The sequence below is a fragment of the Anolis sagrei genome, chromosome 6, assembly GCF_037176765.1.
Source record: "Anolis sagrei isolate rAnoSag1 chromosome 6, rAnoSag1.mat, whole genome shotgun sequence".
NCBI lineage: Eukaryota > Metazoa > Chordata > Lepidosauria > Squamata > Dactyloidae > Anolis > Anolis sagrei.
In genome coordinates this window covers 16,029,386-16,048,843 of record NC_090026.1, presented here as the reverse complement: position 1 = coordinate 16,048,843, position 19,458 = coordinate 16,029,386, and positions in this window count along the sequence as shown.

Sequence of the window (19,458 nt, the reverse complement as noted above, 5' to 3'; positions counted from 1 at the left end):
CCTTCTACAGCAAGTAAACCTGGCATTTTCCACAAATAGATAACTGATTTAACATTGAAGAGTCATACAATGGATTGATGATTGCCCAAAGCCTACCAGTAATATTGGTGTGCAGTCTGTGTAAGCAATATAGACTGCATTTATTATTGTGCAGTGGTTTCAGTGTTGGACTATAAATCTAGCCCCAAGGATTAAAATCCCTACTCAGCCATGGGAACCCCCCCCCCCCCCCGAGTGACCTTGGGCAAGTCACGCTTTCTCAACCTCAGAGGATGGCAATGGCAAATCACTTCTGAACAAATTTTGCCAAGAAAACCTTGTTATAGAAAACAACTTGAAGGTACACCACAATAAAGATACAAACACTCAATTTAAGGCACTTTTATTAAAACCTGACAAGAAAACCCCATGATAGGTTTATGTGCAGGTTGCTGTAAGTTGGAGATGACTTGAAAGCACACAAAAACAAAATAGTTGCAGTATATACATTTCTAGAGGCTTTCTATATACTAAACACATACATCAAATATATTTGAATCTAATAATCTGTAAAATGCAAAGCCAAAGACGCCAATTTTGCACGTACCTTAAAAATGAAGTTGATTTCAATTTATTCAGTGAGATTTGCTGAGAAATTAGAAGTTATTTTATTGCACAGTAGATGCCAGAATCCTGCCAGTTAAAAAGTCTAAAAAGGAACTTTCCACGGGGTGGGTTTGCTGTAAAGTAAATGGAAATAACAACAACACTTCATTTATATTCCGCCCTTCTCACCCCAAAGGGGACTCAGGGCGGATCACAAGTACACATACACGGCAAACATTCAATGCCATTTGTTTAGCCAGTGGTTCTCAACCTGGGGTCCCCAGATGTTTTTGGCCTACAACTCCCAGAAATCCCAGCCAGTTTACAAGCTGTTAGGATTTCTGGGAGTTGAAGGCCAAAAACATCTGGGGACCCCAGGTTGAGAACCACTGGTTTAGACAGTACACAGTACATAGACAGAACAGAAAGGTTTTGTGTCTTGACACAGGGTGCTGTCGCTCCATCCTCTATGACGAAGACCCGCCAGGACTTCCTCATTCCAGTATTTTCTGATCTTTTTCTTTATGACCATAATAGAATTGTAGTTATCCCCTTGTTTCAGTGGTGCTTGATACCAAAATAACATTACCTTCATGGCCATATAGCCCGAAAAAACCCACAAGAACTGAGGATTACCTTCAATTTTTTGTATTGCCCATTCATTACTTCTATAGTCTTGATAATAGCTCTCTCTATTAGGCTTGTCTTAATACAGCCTTAAAATTCTATATATTTGGATCCTTTCAGGAAAGATGTTGCTTATGAAATATTGATAGTTTTTTTTTTCTTCTGGTGTCCATATAATCTTAATAACATTATATGAAAAAAGCATGCTAGGATTTGTTTGAATTGTTTGTAACAAAAAAGGAAAGCCCTTGTGATGTGGTGATCTGAATGCTGGACATTAGGAGAACAGAGTTTGCATCCCCACATGGCTACATAAACCCACTGGGTGTTGCCAGGCAAGTAACACTTTCTCAGCCTCACAGAAAAGCAATGGCAAACCCTCTCAGAACTCATCGTGCAAAAAACAACACGGTGTCATGGGTTCACCAAAAATGACAAAAAATAAAGAATGAAAATGTCAAAACACAGTAAGGTAAAGCTTGTGCTTGTGATGCCAGTGAAAAGTGCTGATGGTGGAAGAAAAGCAGCCATAAGGATGATGGGAACTGAAGTAAAATGTAGCTGAAGGGCATCAGACAGGGAAGAACAATACATACACAGCAATTTAAGACCAACACGTAAGTCTAATGATTTCCTTTTCTTTTCATGTCAGGAGCGACTTGAGAATCTGCAAGTCGCTTCTGGTGTGAGAGAATTGGCCATCTGCAAGAATGCTGCCCAGAGGATGCTCGGATGTTTTGATGTTTTATCATCCTTGTGGAGGCTTTTCTCATGAGGAGCTGGAAGTGATGCATGAGGAGCTGGAAGTGATGGAGCTCATTCGCGCCCTCCCTGGATTTGAACCTGCAACCTGTCAGTCTTCAGTCCTGCCGGAACGGGTTTAACCCACTGCACCACCGGGGGCTAATGATTTCCACTAACTTGCCTTAAATTGTTACTATAGTAACTTAAGCAGCATATTCATAATCTGCCAAGGAGCCAGCTTTGATATAGTTCCTTGTTCAAAATTCATTATAAGCCTTAGTATAATGGTGTGATACAAGAGTTTTATTGCATAGATATATGCAAGATCAGCAATACAACTTGTGCAATCATCAGATTTGCACAGATAGATTTTCTGCTGCTATTGGCAGACAAAACAGGTGAGTTGCTAACCTGTCCTGCTGTAAGTATATATAATATTTTGGGTTATGCAATCCTCGGATTTTAACTGCTGCTCTTTTCTAAATGTTGTAAGTTAAGAGACTGACCTGAATACACGTGTGTAGTAAAACTACATATAAACGATAAGAACCAAATAGATGAAGCCCCCAAGTTATGAATAACTTAAGTTCTATAGTGCAGGTGTCCTTGAGACTTCTTAAACAGAGGGCCAGGTCACAGTCCCTCAAACTGTTGGAGGGTTGGATTATAAGTTGAAAAAAAACATGAATGATATCTTATTTGTTGTGCAAAACCCACTTAAAAACAATACAATAATTAAAAGAACAATTTTAACAAATATAAAATTATTAGTATTTCAATGGGAAGTGTGGGACTGCTTTTAGCTGATGAGATAGAATTGTTGTTGTTGTGTGCTTTCATGTCGTTTCAGACTTAGGTTGACCTTGAGTGAGGGCCAGGTAAATGACCTTGGAGGGCCGCATCCGGCCCCCGGGCCTTAGTTTGAGAACCCCTGCTATAGTGTATTGCCGAAGACTTAAGTTCTGTAGTGTATTGCCGAAGTGATTGGCTGGAATCACTGGGTTGTTGTAAGTTTTTTGGGCTGTACAGCCATGTTCCAGAAGCATTCTCTCCTGACGTTTTGCCTGCATCTATGGCAGGCATCCTCAGAGGTTGTGAGGACATCTGCCATAGATGCAGGCGAAATGTCAGGAGAGAATGCTTCTGGAACATGGCCATACAGCCCAAAAAACTTAAAACAACCACTAAGTTCTTTAGGTTCATTCTTAAGTTGAATTTGTATGTACATTGGAACAGGTATATGTTTTAAATGTAACTCCAGCCAAAAATATAGATATTTTAGCTTTGGATAGCATAGGAAAAGGTGGGGTTTGTTTTACTGTCTGTGCCCCTGGTTCAGAAAATTTCACCTCACTTTCCGTTCCGGTGAGAATTGGATTAAAAAAAATATGGCTTATTGTGGAAACAAGGATTGGTGAAAAAGCTTCAGCAAAGACACCTTTTCCCCATGAGAACTCTTCTAGGTCTCTCTTAGGAGGGAGTTCCAAAAATATTAGCTTAACTGGCAAGAACAGTACAAATATGTCTTTATTTATTTATTTACTTACTTACTGTATTTGTATACCGCCTTTCTCAGCCAATTGGTGACTCAAGGCGGTTTCCAACAAATCAGTATACATAAAACATAATAGATAAAAAACATTAAACAGTATAAGACATCACAAAAGCAATAAAAGCAACATCATCAGCGTCTCATTCTCAAGCATTGTCTAATTCCATTGTCAGGTCATTCGATTTCCTATATTCGCTTTAATCACTGTGTTACTCTGCCACTATAGTTCTTAGAGGACCAACCTGGCAGTATTTATCCAAATTGAAAGATTAAGACAAGATGGAACGTTTGCTCTTCCGGATATAAATTAAATGTTCCTTACAATTAGAGAAAATATAATAAAAAGCCATCATATAATGAAAAATTAAACTAAGCTTTAAAATGAGCCTACTCCAGGCATGGGCAAATGTCAGCCCTTCAGGTGTTTTGGACTTCAACTCCCACAATTCCTGACAGCCTACGGGAATTGTGGGAGCTGAAGTCCAAAACACAAGAGGGCCCATTTTTTCCATGCCTGATCTACTATCACATCACATCTAGGCTGAACACTCTTAAATCATTGGAACTTAAGGTACTAATGATTAAATTGAGGGCCACAGATTTGTATTTGAATCCTTGTTCAGCCATGAAACCAATGGATGGTGCTGGAGTCACACTCTCAGCCTGAAGGGAAGGACATGGTAAATCTTTTCTGAATCCTGTTTTCTCAAGAAAATTCTCTGATAGGAAACAACTAGAAAACACATCACAACAAAGATACTAATGCTTCGGTTTAGGCCCATTGATTGAATTGGGCAAGACACGCCTGGAATTTATACTGTGGTGAGAGGCAGGTAAGAAATAAAATTATTATTATTATTATTATTATTATTATTATTAAACTATTATTATTATTATTAACACAAGATACGTCTATAGCAGACACTCTGTTGGCTGTTGTATTGGATCACACGTCGGACACTTCCCAAGTGTCTAGGACTGTGTGATGTATCAGCAAATAATGCGTGCAGATCCCAGTAAGATAGCCTTCTGCTGCTGGCAACTGGCAATTTTGTCAGTGCTGATTGTATTTAAGTGCAGGTCAAGGTCTTTAGGCACTGCACCCAGTGTGCCGATCACCACTGGGACCACCTTGACTGGCTTGTGCCAGAGTCTTTGCAGTTTCCCCTCGTGGTCAGCTGTGATTTGCACATATGGTATATTCCTGCGCTTGCATAGGCAGCAATGGAAATTCTCGAGACTAACTTGACAGTTAGAGTAGCCCCGCCCACCTTCCCCCGTATAAATAGCCCGTGGGAGGGGCTACCCTCAGTTTCCCTACGTGTCTGTGCTGTGAATGCGCACTAATGGTACTCTCTCTGCGCATGCGCAGTCTCATCCGGAATCTTCAGTTGAAATTTAAAAGAAAAAGCGGTTGGCCCCGCGCACACTCCCCAAGATAGCATAAATAGCCCACGGCAGGCCAACCGCCTCCAGATCTCTTCATCCGCGCCTCACAGCAGCAAGTTCGGATCTTCCTATCGTTCAGATTTGTTTATTATTGTTACAATGTCCCTTACAAAGGGCTTTAAGCGTTGCTCTGCCTGCCAGAGTAATTTCCCAGACAATGATGCACATTCGCTGTGCATCGCCTGTTTGGGTGAAGGACATTTATCACAGGCCTGTTCCATATGCCAGTCCTTCACCCCACAGACAAGAAAAAATAGAGAAATTCGTTTAAAGGCTGCCCTTTATGAAAGGGCTCTTCTCCCTGCTATGGCTAAGTCTACTGAGCCAAAAGATAAGAACTTACCTGGTCTGGCGTCCAAGGCGAAGCCGGCAAAGAAAGTGAAGAAAATGAAGAATATTGAGGGCAAATCAGCCTCGGAGAGGCTTCCAAAGCAAGCGGCAGGAACCATGGCCGCAGTCCCTCAGCTGGTCCCTTCAGAGACTCCTCCACGTGGCTTTGTTAATGCCGAGGAGCCGGCAGCAGCCTCCGCTCGCCCCGTGCGAGCTCAGGAGGATATCGAAAGTGAAAGAGAGCCGAGATCGGCTACAGCACGCCCCGCGCGTGCTCGGGAGGAGACCGGCGTGACGCCTCCGATGCCGACGCTTTCGGCGCCGGCTCCTCCCACTGCCCAAGGAGCTGCCTCAGAGGAGGAGCCAAGACAAGCGGCTTATGAGGGGCTCCTCTTGTCAGCTCGCGCGAGCGCTGAGGATTTGGAACGGCGCCGCGCAAGTTCAGCACTCCCCTCCACATCGGGGATGCTAGGTGCTGGGGCCCCGAGTCGGCGCCGTGCTCGCGCTCCTTCTCGCAGGAGCAAGGGCAAGAGGAGGCGCCGGGATCGATCTAGTTCCAGCGACTCCTCCTCCTCCTCCTCTTCATCAACCAGCTCCTGTTCAGATTCATCGTGCTCTGCTAGGTTGCGCAGGCAGGCACGCGCGAAGAAAGCAAAGAAAGCCTCCTCTATGAGACCTTCCCGTCAGGATAACAGGGAGCTTCCCCTCCCTCACCCAGGATTTTATGAGATAACACCTCAAGGGAGATTCATCTACTGTGGTCCACCACCACCTACATCTCCTAATCAAGAGAATTTACGTCCTCCTAGGTGTCATAATGAGGACTACAGACTTGACAGACATTTGACAGAACAAGAGACAATCCCTGTACGCATGAGAAATGAACGTCAGGGATATTATTATTCCCAAAGGGGAACACCACTGCCATCTGTCTGTGATGATCAACTTCCACCAGATAACATTGATTCAGATGCCTCTGTAGAGATGATGGAGGTCCCTAATATAGACAATGATAAGGAGCCTAATGGGGACCGTCTGGATGACTTTAATAAATTTGTGCAAATGATTGGGAGAATGATAACCGCATTAAGCATTCCTGCTCCCAAACCTGTTTCTACTGTAGAAGACCATATGTTTACTCCTGAGGAACAAGACACTTCCTCTCCCACACTACTCCCAACATTGCCATATTTGCTTAAGTTGACAAAGGTCCCTGACATTTCCCCGTCAATTGCCCCAGCAATTCCTAAGCGGGTTGATCTTTTCTACAAAGTAGACCTTTCATCAGCAAATTGGATTGCCCGTCCCACTGCTCCTAATACGGTAGTGGCGGAAGCAGCTAGGTCTAGAAGGCCTAAAAAATTTTCTGTGTCACCACCAGACAAGGAAGGCAAAAAGATTGATTCCCTCGGGAAGAAAGTGCATGTAGCTGCGGGGTTATTCGCTAGGATGGCTCATTACGCCACCTTTATGAGCGGATACCAGAGTTTTCTCTGGAACAAAGTCCTACCTTTTATTCATCTCCTGCCTGCTGAAGACCGCCGTCTTCCTAAGGCTTATCAAGAAGAAGCCCTTATTCTTTCCAAATTTCAAAAAACTTTTGCCAAACATATGGCTGAGACATCTGGAAAACTCCTCGCCACGGCCACAGCCATACGTCGTCATGCGTGGTTGCGTGCTTCTTCGTTATCAGAGGAGAGTAGGTTGTTGGCAGAAGACCTTCCAATGCATGAGGAAGGTCTTTTTGATCCAGCAACGGATGAGAAAATTAAGCATTCACGTGAGGTTATGCAGGCGGCCAAATATCCCTATCCATATTCTTACTCTTGGCAGCCAGGTGGCCAGCAGAAGCCTCGTTGGCAGCAATCAGCCCCCTTTTATCGTAAGTCCAATTATAGTGGATACAGTGCAACTCAGAACAATCGGAATGCTTCAACAAAGTTCCAGTATAACCGTAGGCAGAGCTTTGGTGCAAAGCCTAGGTACCAACCATATAACCAGAATAAGGTTAAGACTGCGGGAAATCCCAGGCGTCGTCTTTGACGATCCATCTGTTACTGTCCCGCAACAGTTAGGCTCTTTTCAGCCTGAGCCTCCAGAATTAGTTGAGTGTTTTCTATTTAAGGATAGACTTAAGCCATTTGCACGGTCTTGGGCCGCAATAACGACCGATAGTTGGGTCCTCCAAATTGTTGAGTATGGTTATTCAATAGAATTTAAATCTCGGCCCCCGTTGGGACAGTTAAAAGTTACTCCCGAATCTCCAGCACTGCTGGAAGAGATTGAGAAGTTATTGAGTAAGGGCGCGATTTCGCGCGTTCACTCTTCAATGTTCAACAGGTGTTATTTTTCTCGTTATTTTTTAGTAACCAAGAAAGGTGGAGGTTTGCGTCCAATACTGGATTTAAGGGGAGTGAACATGTATATTGATTCGAGAAAGTTTCGTATGATTTCTCTCCCTATGATCCTTCCCTTTTTAAATAAAGATGATTGGTTCGCATCAATTGATTTAAAGGACGCATATTTTCACATTTCTATAGCTGAACACCACAGGAAATATCTTGCTTTCATGGTTGGAGAAAGGGCCTTTAATTTTAACGTCTTGCCATTCGGCCTTACTACGGCTCCTAGAGTCTTCACAAAATGTATGGCGGTGGTCGCTGCCCACCTCAGGACTAGGGGCATTACGGTTTATCCGTATATAGATGACTGGCTGTTAGTAGCGAGTTCATGTGACCGCCTGCGTGTGCATGTTGACACAGTTCTCTCTCTTCTCCAGTCTATAGGTCTTGTGGTGAACAGGGAAAAGTCCCATCTAGTACCTGCCCGCAGAATTCAGTTTATTGGAGCCGTCTTGGATTCAACTTACCAGAAGGCGTTTCTACCGGAGGAGCGTTTCGAGTCACTCAAGTCCCTGGTTGTGCAAGTCCTATGTTCAGGGGAAGTGTCAGCAAAGACAATTCAAGTACTACTGGGGCATATGGCCTCTACAACAGCGGTCACGCCATATGCCCGCTTGCGTTTCAGAACCATCCAGAACTGGTTCCTGTCAGTGTTCCGTCCTGGCCTAGACGACCCCCATGTGCGGTTACGCGTGCCAGAGGAAGTGCGGACCTCCCTATTGTGGTGGACAGAACCGACCAATGTTACTGTAGGCCTGCCTTTTCAGCCTCCCGAACCGTCGAAAGTTGTCACGACGGATTCGTCTTTAAGAGGGTGGGGAGCGCATTTCAATGGTCTCACTGCCCGAGGTCTTTGGACTCCAGAGGAGGCCAAGTTCCATATAAACGTACTGGAACTGCTCGCAGTGGAAAAGGCACTAAAATCTTTCGAGATGGAATTGTTGGGCGAGGTAGTGCAGGTGATAACGGACAACACAACGACAATGTTCTATATAAACAAGCAAGGGGGAACACGGTCCCAGACTCTGTCAAGACTGACAATGCGTATCTGGGACTGGTGCATAGCGAGAGAGGTCCATCTGATGGCTGTTCACCTCCCAGGGGAGGAGAATGTTTTGGCGGACACGCTAAGCAGGACACCCATTTCGAGCCACGAGTGGTCTCTCAGTCAAGGGGAACTCAATATGATCTTCGGGATCTGGGGGGTCCCGAAAATAGACCTGTTCGCGTCGAAGGAGAACGCGAAATGTCCCCTCTTCTGTGCACGCAAAAGAGCCAATCTAGCGCAGGGATGTCTGGGGGATGCATTCCTTCTCAAGTGGTCAGGAGATTTCCTTTACGCGTTTCCTCCGTTTCCCCTGTTGGCGAGGGTCCTTTCGAAGTTAAGGAGGGACAAAGGGAACTGTATTCTAGTGACACCATGGTGGCCTCGTCAACCATGGTTCTCAGTTCTTCTCGGGATGTCCAACGGGAGGTACAGACGTCTGTCGAACAGGACAGACCTCCTGACCTTACAGGACGGAAGGGTTTGCTACCCAGACGTTCACGTGTTGAGGCTCACTGCCTGGAGGATTGCCCCAGATCATTAGATCTTACATTAGGTTTGTCTAGTCCAGTTAGGGCTATTTTAGATGCGGCACAAAAACCGTCTACTAAACGTTCTTATGTTTATAAGTGGGCTCGTTACACAAAGTATATGTTAAGTAGGGGCTGCGACCCTGTTAGAGCTCCAGTCTCAGTAGTGTTAGACTTTTTGATTTCATTATCTGACTTAGGTTTGTCTATCTCATCATTAAAGTGTTACCTCGCAGCCATCTCATGGTACAGAAGAAAGGAAGGACTGCCCTCCCTTTTTGGGGAATATTTAGTTAAACTTTTCCTCAAAGGCTACGGGAATGTCAAACCAGCAGTTGCCCCTGTTATTCCCTCATGGAGTTTGGAGATCGTGCTATCATCTCTTCAAAGTGCGCCTTACGAGCCTATGGCCACGTGTGATATCTCTCATCTTTCCTGGAAAACTTCCTTTCTGGTGGCAATAACGTCGGCTCGACGCGTTAGCGAACTTTGCGCACTTAGATCAGATGAACCATATCTCCGGTTCCACAGGGATAAGGTAGTGCTCCGTACAGACATTGCCTTTCTTCCCAAGGTAACATCACATTTTCATATGTCACAGGAGATTATTTTGCCATCCTTCTTCCAGAACCCAGACTCCTCTTTGGAGCGTAGTCTCCATTTGCTTGATGTCCGCAGGGCGTTGGCGTTCTACCTTAGTAGAACTAAAGACATAAGAAAAACTCCTAAGTTATTTGTGAAGTATAGGAAAGACTCTTGCGGTTCTCCTGTGTCATCACAGCGTCTATCCTCATGGATAGTTTCTGCAATCAAGTTGGCTTACCAGAAATCTGGACGTGAGATTCCATCTGCCGTGAAAGGACATTCCACAAGAGCAGTATCTACTACGGCAGCATTTTGGAAGGGTGTGCCCTTGGACGCCATTTGTCGAGCTGCCACATGGTCGACGCCGCTGACTTTTGTTTCACATTATAAGCTTGATTTGATGGCGAAGAAGGATGCGGCGTTCGGTCGAGCAGTGCTTTTTTCTGCGGTGGCATGACTCCCGCCATCCAAGGTGGGTAGCTCGCTAGTCTTATACCATTAGTGCGCATTCACAGCACAGACACGTAGGGAAAATGAGAGGTTGCTTACCTGTAACCGTAGTTTCCCTAGTGTTGTGCTGTGAATTCGCACGGCCCCGCCCATCCTCCCTGCAGTTTGTCATGCCTCCTCCTTCTGGCTGCTTTGGCGGCGGAAGAGATCTGGAGGCGGTTGGCCTGCCGCGGGCTATTTATGCTATCTTGGGGAGTGTGCGCGGGGCCAACCGCTTTTTCTTTTAAATTTCAACTGAAGATTCCGGATGAGACTGCGCATGCGCAGAGAGAGTACCATTAGTGCGAATTCACAGCACAACACTAGGGAAACTACGGTTACAGGTAAGCAACCTCTCATTTCTTCCAATCCATCGCTAAAAGCAGCAAGGAAATCAGAGACTACATCATATTCTCAGAAAATATAAGAAAATAACTTCTAGCAGCAATAACTATGGCTACTACCTCCTTTAAAAAGTGTGTGTCATGTCCAAATAAATATCCGGACGACACATACTCTAACTGCCTCCTATGCCTGGGTGAGGAGCACCTCTCCCAGGCATGCGCAATTTGTAAGGCTTTCACACCACAAATAAGAAAAAATAGAGAATTAAGATTAAAAGCCGCATTATATGAGCAGGCTCTACTACCTACAAAGCCTGGAGAAACAGTTAACCAACCACAGGCAAACCTTATCGAAAAGAACCTAACTGAAACAACAATAAAGAAAAAGAAAATAAATAAAGAGTCAAGCCGATAAAGCCCTCGGGAGGAGGCGAAACGGCTCCGTTAAACCAAACTAAAAAACACAAGCCACAAGATCCCTCGAGAGGGGGAGAAACGGCGCCACAAGGCCAAGCACCACCTAAAATGGCACTAATGGCAACCACGGAGGAGATAATAACCATAAACGAAGGGGCGACCCTTCAAACGCTTACTGATACCTACCCTAAAGAGCAAAATATCTGCACCACCACCAAAGGAAGCTGCATCAGAAGCCTCAGTAACTCCTCCCGTCCTGGCTCGTTGCGTAAACAAAAGCCTGGATTCAGTAATGGGGGCTTCTTCTTTCACACCGCCTCCTCCTTCCAGATCTTTTCAAGTAAGCCCAAGACGCGCTCGAGATCGAGCTCCTTCCAGGCACTCAATGAGATTTGGCAGGCGTCGAAGCCAAAGCCGCTCGGTATCGAGGAGCACAAGCTCCTCCTCCAGCTCCTCCCCCTCATCAAGAACCAGGAAGCAATACTGATGGGGGAGGAGTCGAAGAACCTCCTCCCATTCATCCTCTGTATGGATGAACAAACAGTGCTTGCCTCCGCATGCAATGTTAAACCAAGGAGGGTTCTGGCAAATGGCTCCCAATGGGCAAATGGTATTCTGTGGAGCACCTATCCCTATGCAGTGGCCATCCATAATTGGCCCCAATATGAATAAACAAATAAATAATAAACAAATAAATAATAAAGAGATAATAAATACAGAGGTTTTACCATCAAGGCAACCAATACTAACTGGCTCATCACAACCAATAGCCACAACATCTAAAGAAACAATTATACAAACTCCTATGCCTGTAAATATACAACCACAGGCAATTTAACTAGAGGAATCAGGTTCCTCAGATGATAATCCCGATAACTTAGAGGAGACTAAAGTAACAAAGCATGATGTTCCTAATAATGAAGATTACACAAAGTTCGCAACCTTACTGGCAAGGATGATTCGAGCTCTTGATTTACCAACCCCTAAACCACCAGAACCAGTAGATGATCCAATGTTTCCAACAACAGGAATCTAATGTGAATATGGCTCTTCCAGCACTACCATACCTACTAAAACTTACTAAGGTACCAGAGGGTTCACCAGCGTTAGCTCCGGCAATGCCAAAAGAGTTGATAATCTATACCTAATTGACCTATCCACTGCGGATTGGGTAACTCGACCATCAAAACCAAACACGGTCATAGCGGAAGTGGGCCATGGACAAAAATCAAAAAAATTAACCCCAACACCATCTGATAAGGAGGGCAGGAAAATAGACACCATGGGTAAAAAGGCCAATATGGCTGCAGGACTCTTCACGAGGATGGCTCACTACGCCACATATATGAGTGCATACCAAACATTTTTGTGGAATAAGATGTCTCCTTATATAGATATCTTACCAGAAAGCGAACAGCGCCTGCCAAGAGCCTTTCACTCAGAAGCTCTACTACTAGCAAAGTTTCAGAAGGACTTTGCCAAACATTTGGCAGAATCAGCAGGGAAAGTATTTGCTACTGCCACAGTGATAAGACGCCATGGCTAGTTACGTGCCTCCTCCTTATTAGAGGAGGGCCGCTCTCTCGCTAAAGATCTACCAATGCACGAAGACTGCCTATTCAACCCAACAACCGATGAAAGATTAAAACATATGCAAGAGATGAGGAAAACCATCCAGGTCTACGGCTTCCCCCGACAAGGAAATTATCCACAGAAACCTTGTTGGCAGACAATAGAAGAAATACATACAATAGAAGAAATACTGGTAATTTCTATAGTGGGCAACAACAACAACACGCCCCAGAACAACAAACCCTTTATGCAGCGGAAGCAAGCCTATGACTCAAAGAATAGATACCAACCGTAAATCCAACCGCACAGGGGGACCAAAACAGCATTTTTGACACTATATTACCAATAGACCATATGGATAAAAATTCCCTTTCAGGCGAAGAATCTCTACATTCACCTAATTTGTTAACCTGTACTGTTTTAAACCCTGGACACTGTTCCCCTGTTTGTATCTTTCCAAATGTTGGCCTCCAGTTTGGCCTCCTTTTATGATACATGGTTAAAAATTACTGCTGACACCTGGGTACTCCAAATTGTGAAAAATGGCTATTTTATTGAATTTGACAAGCAACCACCAGTTGGTCACTTAAGAGTTACATCCCCATCTCACCCACTTATAGAGGAAATAAATAACCTACTCTCCAAGGGGGCAATATGTCCTATTCTGCAATCAGCATGCAGACAGAGTTTCTTCTCTAATTATTTCCTAGTATCCAAACGGAGAGGCAGTCAATGCCCAATACTAGATGTGCGGGGTGTGAACGAATTTGTTAAGACTAAGAAATTTCGGATGGTGTCACTTAAAACAATTCTTCCTTTACTGAATAAAAAGGTGTGGTTTGCAACAGTGGACTTAAAGGACGCTTATTTCCACATTTTGATTAGTGCAGAACACCGTAGATTCCTAGCCTTTATGGTGGGGAATCAAGCATATCATTTCAATGTGTTACCATTTGATTTAGCAACTGCACCTAGAGTCTTTACAAAGTGTATGGCCGCTGTGGCGGCTTACCTCCGCACATCTGGAGTAACAGTATATCCTTACATTAATGATTGGTAAATAGTTGCAAATTCCAGGAAGGTATTAGTATCACACATCAGCAAAAAGTTGTCTTTTCTCGTCTTTAGGTCTAATAGTGAACTGGGAGAAATCCAATCTCACTCCATCACAAAGAATACAGTTCATTGGAGCGATACTGGACTGGGAGGCACAGACGGCTTTCTTACCCACCAATCGCTTCCAGAACCTACGAACCCTAGTACTACAGACAGTACATCAGGACTATATAAGGGCCAAGCAGATCCAAATATTATTAGGGCACATGGAATCCACCACTGCAGTAATTCCACATGCGAGACGGCATCTCAGATCACTACAATCATGGTTCCTGTCAGTCTTTAACCTGTTATCACAAAAATCCAGTATGTGCCTTTCTCTACCTGTGGAACAGCACAATTATCTACTCTGGTGGTCGGAACACCACAATGTCTGTGCTGGTCTACCTTTCCATCAACTCAGACCATCCAAAATCATGACTACAGACTCTTCCCTCAAAGGATGGTGAGCTCATGTAGACGACCTAACAACCCAAGGTACATGGTCCACTCTAGAAGCCACTTACCGCATAAATCAACTAGAGCTATTAGCAGTAGAAAAAGCTCTAAAGTCATTCGAACTAGTTCTCACAAATCAAGTCGTCCAACTAGTAACAGACAACACCATGGTGATGTTCTATATAAACAAGCAAGGAGGGACGCACTCCCCCAAGTTGCTGTCAATAACACTCAGAATGTGGCATTGGTGCATAAGGAGGGGTATTCACCTACTAGCAGTCCACCTACCAGGAGAACAGAACACACTAGCGGACTTTCTGAGCAGAAACCCTCTAGCCCACCACGAGTGGACTCTAAACAGAGAAGTAACAACTCTTCTGTTTCACGTGTGGGGCTGGCCAGAGGTAGACCTTTTTGCGTCAGTAGAGAACAAACAAGGCCAACTGTTCTGTGCCCGGTTGGACCGGAACACAATACCCAACTGCCTGGGCAACGTGTTCCTGTTACATTGGGGGAAACACAAAATTATGCATTTCTCCCCTTTCCCCTCATACTACGGGTAATGTCGAAACTGTTCCAAGACCGGGCTCAGGGCATCTTGATCATCCCATGGTGGCCACGGTAACCATGGTTCTCCCTGGTCCTTCAGCTGTCCAGAGGATATTCAAGCCTTTACCAAAAAGGGAGGACCTTCTGTCAGAGCAGAATGGTCTTGTCCTTTACCCAGACATTCACACTCTAAAGCTAACAGCATGGCAAATATTTCCCAACCAGTAGATCAAGATTCTTCTCATGTCACATTACAAGCTGGATGTAATGTCGAAGAGGGATGCAGCCTTTCGCCAGGCAGTACTTTTTTCTGCTGTGGCATGACGCCCACCGTCCAAGGTTAGTAGCTTGCTAGTCTACCATATGTGCAAATAACAGCTGACCACGAGGGGAAAATATAGGTTGCTTACCTGTAAACGTAGTTTTCTGAGTGGTCACCTGTGAATGTGCACAACCTGCCCATCCTCCCCACTCTTTGATAAAGGTCATGCCTCAGGACTTCTGGCTGTATTTTGCGGTGGAAGAACTGAGGGTAGCCCTTCCCACGGGCTATTTATACAGACTGGGAAGGTGGGTGGGGCTACTCTGTCAAGTTGTCTCGAGAATTTCTGTTGCTGCCTGCGCGAGCACAGGAATATACCATATGTGCAAATTCACAGGTGACCACTCTGGAAACTACGTTTACAGGTAAGCAACCATATTTTTATTTTTAAATCCTCATATCTGGTCAGCTTTTCCAGTTGTTTATCTCCAATCCTGCTGTCACCTGACTTTGCAATATCGACAATCCATACTTTGTTTTTAACACGGTTGTGAGGTCAGGAGCATTGTGCTCCAAAACTTTTTATCATCATCATCATTATTATTTGAAACACAACAAGATGAGTCCACAGCAGACATATTATTATTACTATTGTTACTATTATTATTCTGCCTGCTAAGTAATATGAATGATTTTAATAGATTTTACAAGGTATAGAATTTCTGCTTGAAACCATATTATAAACCCAGTAGGAAATGAAACAGAATAATCATGGTGATATGTCACAGACATATTCTGTAGTTAAGAACTGGGTTGGCAAATTTAAAACAGGCCACTTTAGCACCAATGAGGAGAAATGTCCTGAATGACCGAGAGTGGTTGTTGTTCCAGAGATCGTCGATGCTGTGCACAACCTCATACTGGAGAATCGGCAAATTTCAGATAAAGAAATAGAAAACATCATGGGGATTTCTCGTGAATGAGTTTGTGTCATTATCCGTGAACATTTGAACATGAAGAAGCTCTCTGAAAGGTGGTTCCCCAAGTGTTTGTCAGCAGATCAGAAAAGCATGCGAGTGAAAACTTCCCGGTCCATTTGTCAGCATTTCCGGACTGATAAGAACTCCTGGATTGACTGGTCACTATGGATGAGACCTGGGTTTATTTGTACGATCATGAAACCAAGGAGCAGTCTAAAGAGTGGAGGCACAGTGGTTCTCCTCATCCAAAGAAGTTCAGGGTGCAAAACTCAGCCACTAAGGTGATGGCGTCTGTGTTCTGGAATAAGGAGGGCGTGCTGCTAGTGGACTACCTTCAAAATGGTTCCACCATCAATGCAAGGCATTACACTGAACTTTTGAACCAATTGAAGGCAGTTCTGAAAGCCAAAGGGTTCAAATGTTCAGCAAGCTGTCCAAAGGAATCTTGTTCTTGCAAGACAATGCCTCCGCTCACACTGCACAAGAGACCATGGCAAAACTGGTGGAGCTAGGCTTCCAGCTGGTTAACTACCCACCTTATTCACCGGATTTAGCTTCCTTCGACTATCATCTGTTTCCAAACCTGAAGAAACACCTCAAGGGTACCAAATTTCACACCATTTCTGATGCCATGGCTGCTACGGATGAGTGGTTTGAGGCACAACCAAAATCCTTTGAAAGCCTTACAGAACTTGGAATACCAATGTAAAAAGTGTGTTGATATCAGTGGAGAGTATGTGGAATACATGTAAAGTTTCATCTTTCTATCTCATTTCTTTCTGGGTAAAGCCAAAGACTTATCAGCAGCTCCTTGTATAAATATGTGAGGGGAAGTCATAGGGAGGAGGGAGCAGGCCGAGGGGAAAAGGAAAGGGCCTGAGGCTGTTAGGAATGATGGGAGTTGAAGTCCAAAACACCAGGAGGGCCCAACTTTGCCCATGCCTGTAGTCGGGTCCCAGAGCCATTTGGTTGACGAGTTACCTCATAACTGTCTTAAACACATATCAAGAGAGAATACTTCCACATTCATTAACATATAGTGTCTATATCTCTATAGTGAAGAGAGGGGACCCCAGGAAGAGAGTTCCATCTTGTCTCCTATGTTATGCTAATAATACAATATAATACACTGTATATACATATACTTATAATATTATAACATAATACAATATAATAGGTAAAGGTAAAGGTAGTCCCCTGACATTAATTCCAGTCATGTCTGACTCTGGGGTGTGGTGCTCATCTCCATTTCTAAGCCGAAGAGCCAGCGTTGTCCGTAGACACCTCCAAGGTCATGTGGCCGGCATGACTGCATGGAGCGCCGTTACCTTCCTGCCGGAGCGGTACCTATTGATCTACTCACATTTGCATGTTTTCGAACTGCTAGGTTGGCAGAAGCTAGGGCTGACAGCGGAAGCTCACGCCGCTCCCCGGAATCGAAACTGCGACCTTTTGATCAACAAGCTCAGCAGCTCAGTTTTAACTCACTGCGCCACCAGGGGCCCCCTTATACAATATAATACTACTACTAATATAATTATATATTTTATAGTATATGTAATTGTACAGAAGTGTTTATAATAATATGCTTATAACTGTATTTATGTTTGAATTGCTTGCCCTAAGGCTGGAGCGGCCTAGCTGTGAGAAATGTGTTACCATGGAAACGAGGCAGAAGAGGAGGTGGGAGGAGCTTAGAGAGTGAAGGTTTAAAAAAGTGACAGTTAGAGTCAGTCAGAGGGGGAGACTCTGAGAGAGCAGCAGAGTCAGGGGAAGACTCTGAGAGAGCAGAGTCAGTTTTTAGACTCTGAGGAGTGAAGAAGTGAAGAGTCAGTTTTTAGTGTTCGTGAATAGTAGAGATTTCTTCAGCTAGGAAGCTGAAGGGGAAAACCTTGTTAGTTGCTTTAGTTAGAAAGAACTAACAGAGGCTTGCTAGGATCGCTAGTCGGAGGAAGACTGGAGATCTGTGATTTGATCAAGTATAGATCAAACAGAAAGACTATTCATTGCAGGGAACACTGGTTAATAAAGCGCTTCACCACAGCAAGAGTTCATAAGTTGTAACATCGAAAGTCTGAATTGTATCGCAACCAAGTTACATGTAACCATCAAGTATTTGCCAAGCTCAACATCTTCATACTGCAACCATACGTTTTGTTTAAAAATAAACTTGTTCTCTTTGATTTTTAAAACTGCCTCATCTCCATTAATTCTACGTTCGGTGCACCCACTCTACCAAAACTACCTCACAACACAAACAGAGCCTTAATACCAGAGCCTTTTACAAATCAGTGGCTCCTCTCTCCTAAACCTAGGCGCTTCCTCACGAGTTGGTAGTGTCTCTCTACAATTGGGTGGCAGCTTCATTACCAGTGGCGGAGGTTCTTTACAGTAATATTACTAATAATATTACAGTACAATGGTATAGTATTATATAGTAATATATAATACTGATATTGTGCTATGAATCATAGAATCAAAGAGTTGGAAGAGACCTCATGGGCCATCCAGTCCAACCCCCTGCCAAGAAGCAGGAAAATTGCATTCAAAGCATCCCCGACAGATGGGCATCCAGTCTCTGTTTAAAACCCTCCAAAGAAGGAGCCTCCACAACACTCCGGGGCAGAGAGTTCCACTGCTGAACAGCTCTCACAGTCAGGAAGTTCTTCCTAATGGAATCTCCTTTCTTGTCATTGCTCCGCATCCTAGTCTCTAGGGCAGCAGAAAACAAGCTTGCTCCCTCCTCCCTGTGACTTTCTCTCACGTATTTACACATGGCTATCATGTCTCCTCTCAGCCTTCTCTTCTGCAGACTAAACATGCCCAGCTCTTTAAGCCGCTCCTCATAGGACTTGTTCTCTAGACCCTTGATCCTTTGAGTCTCCCTCCTCTGGACACATTCCAGCTTGTCAATATCTCTTCAACTGTGGTGCCCAGAGTTGGACACAATATTCCAGATACATATTATTATGCTAATAATATAATATATTGTATGTATGTGTATGTATGTATGTGTGGACCAAGTAGCAACAGTAAGAACTGACCACGGAACAACAGACTGGTTCAAGATTGGGAAAGGCGTACGGCAAGGCTGCATACTCTCACCCAACCTTTTTAACTTGTATGCAGAACACATCATGCGAGGATGTGCGGGGCTTGATGAATGCAAAGCTGGGGTGAAAATTGCTGGAAGAAACATTAACAACCTCAGATATGCAGATGACACCACTCTGATGGCCGAAAGCGAGGAGGAGCTGAGGAGCCTTCTAATCAAGGTGAAAGAAGAAAGCGCAAAAGCCGGGTTGCAGCTAAACATCAAAAAAACCAAGATTATGGCAACAAGAATGATTGACAACTGGAAAATAGAGGGAGAAAATGTGGAGGCCGTGACAGACTTTGTATTTCTAGGTGCAAAGATGACTGCAGATGCAAACTGTGGCCA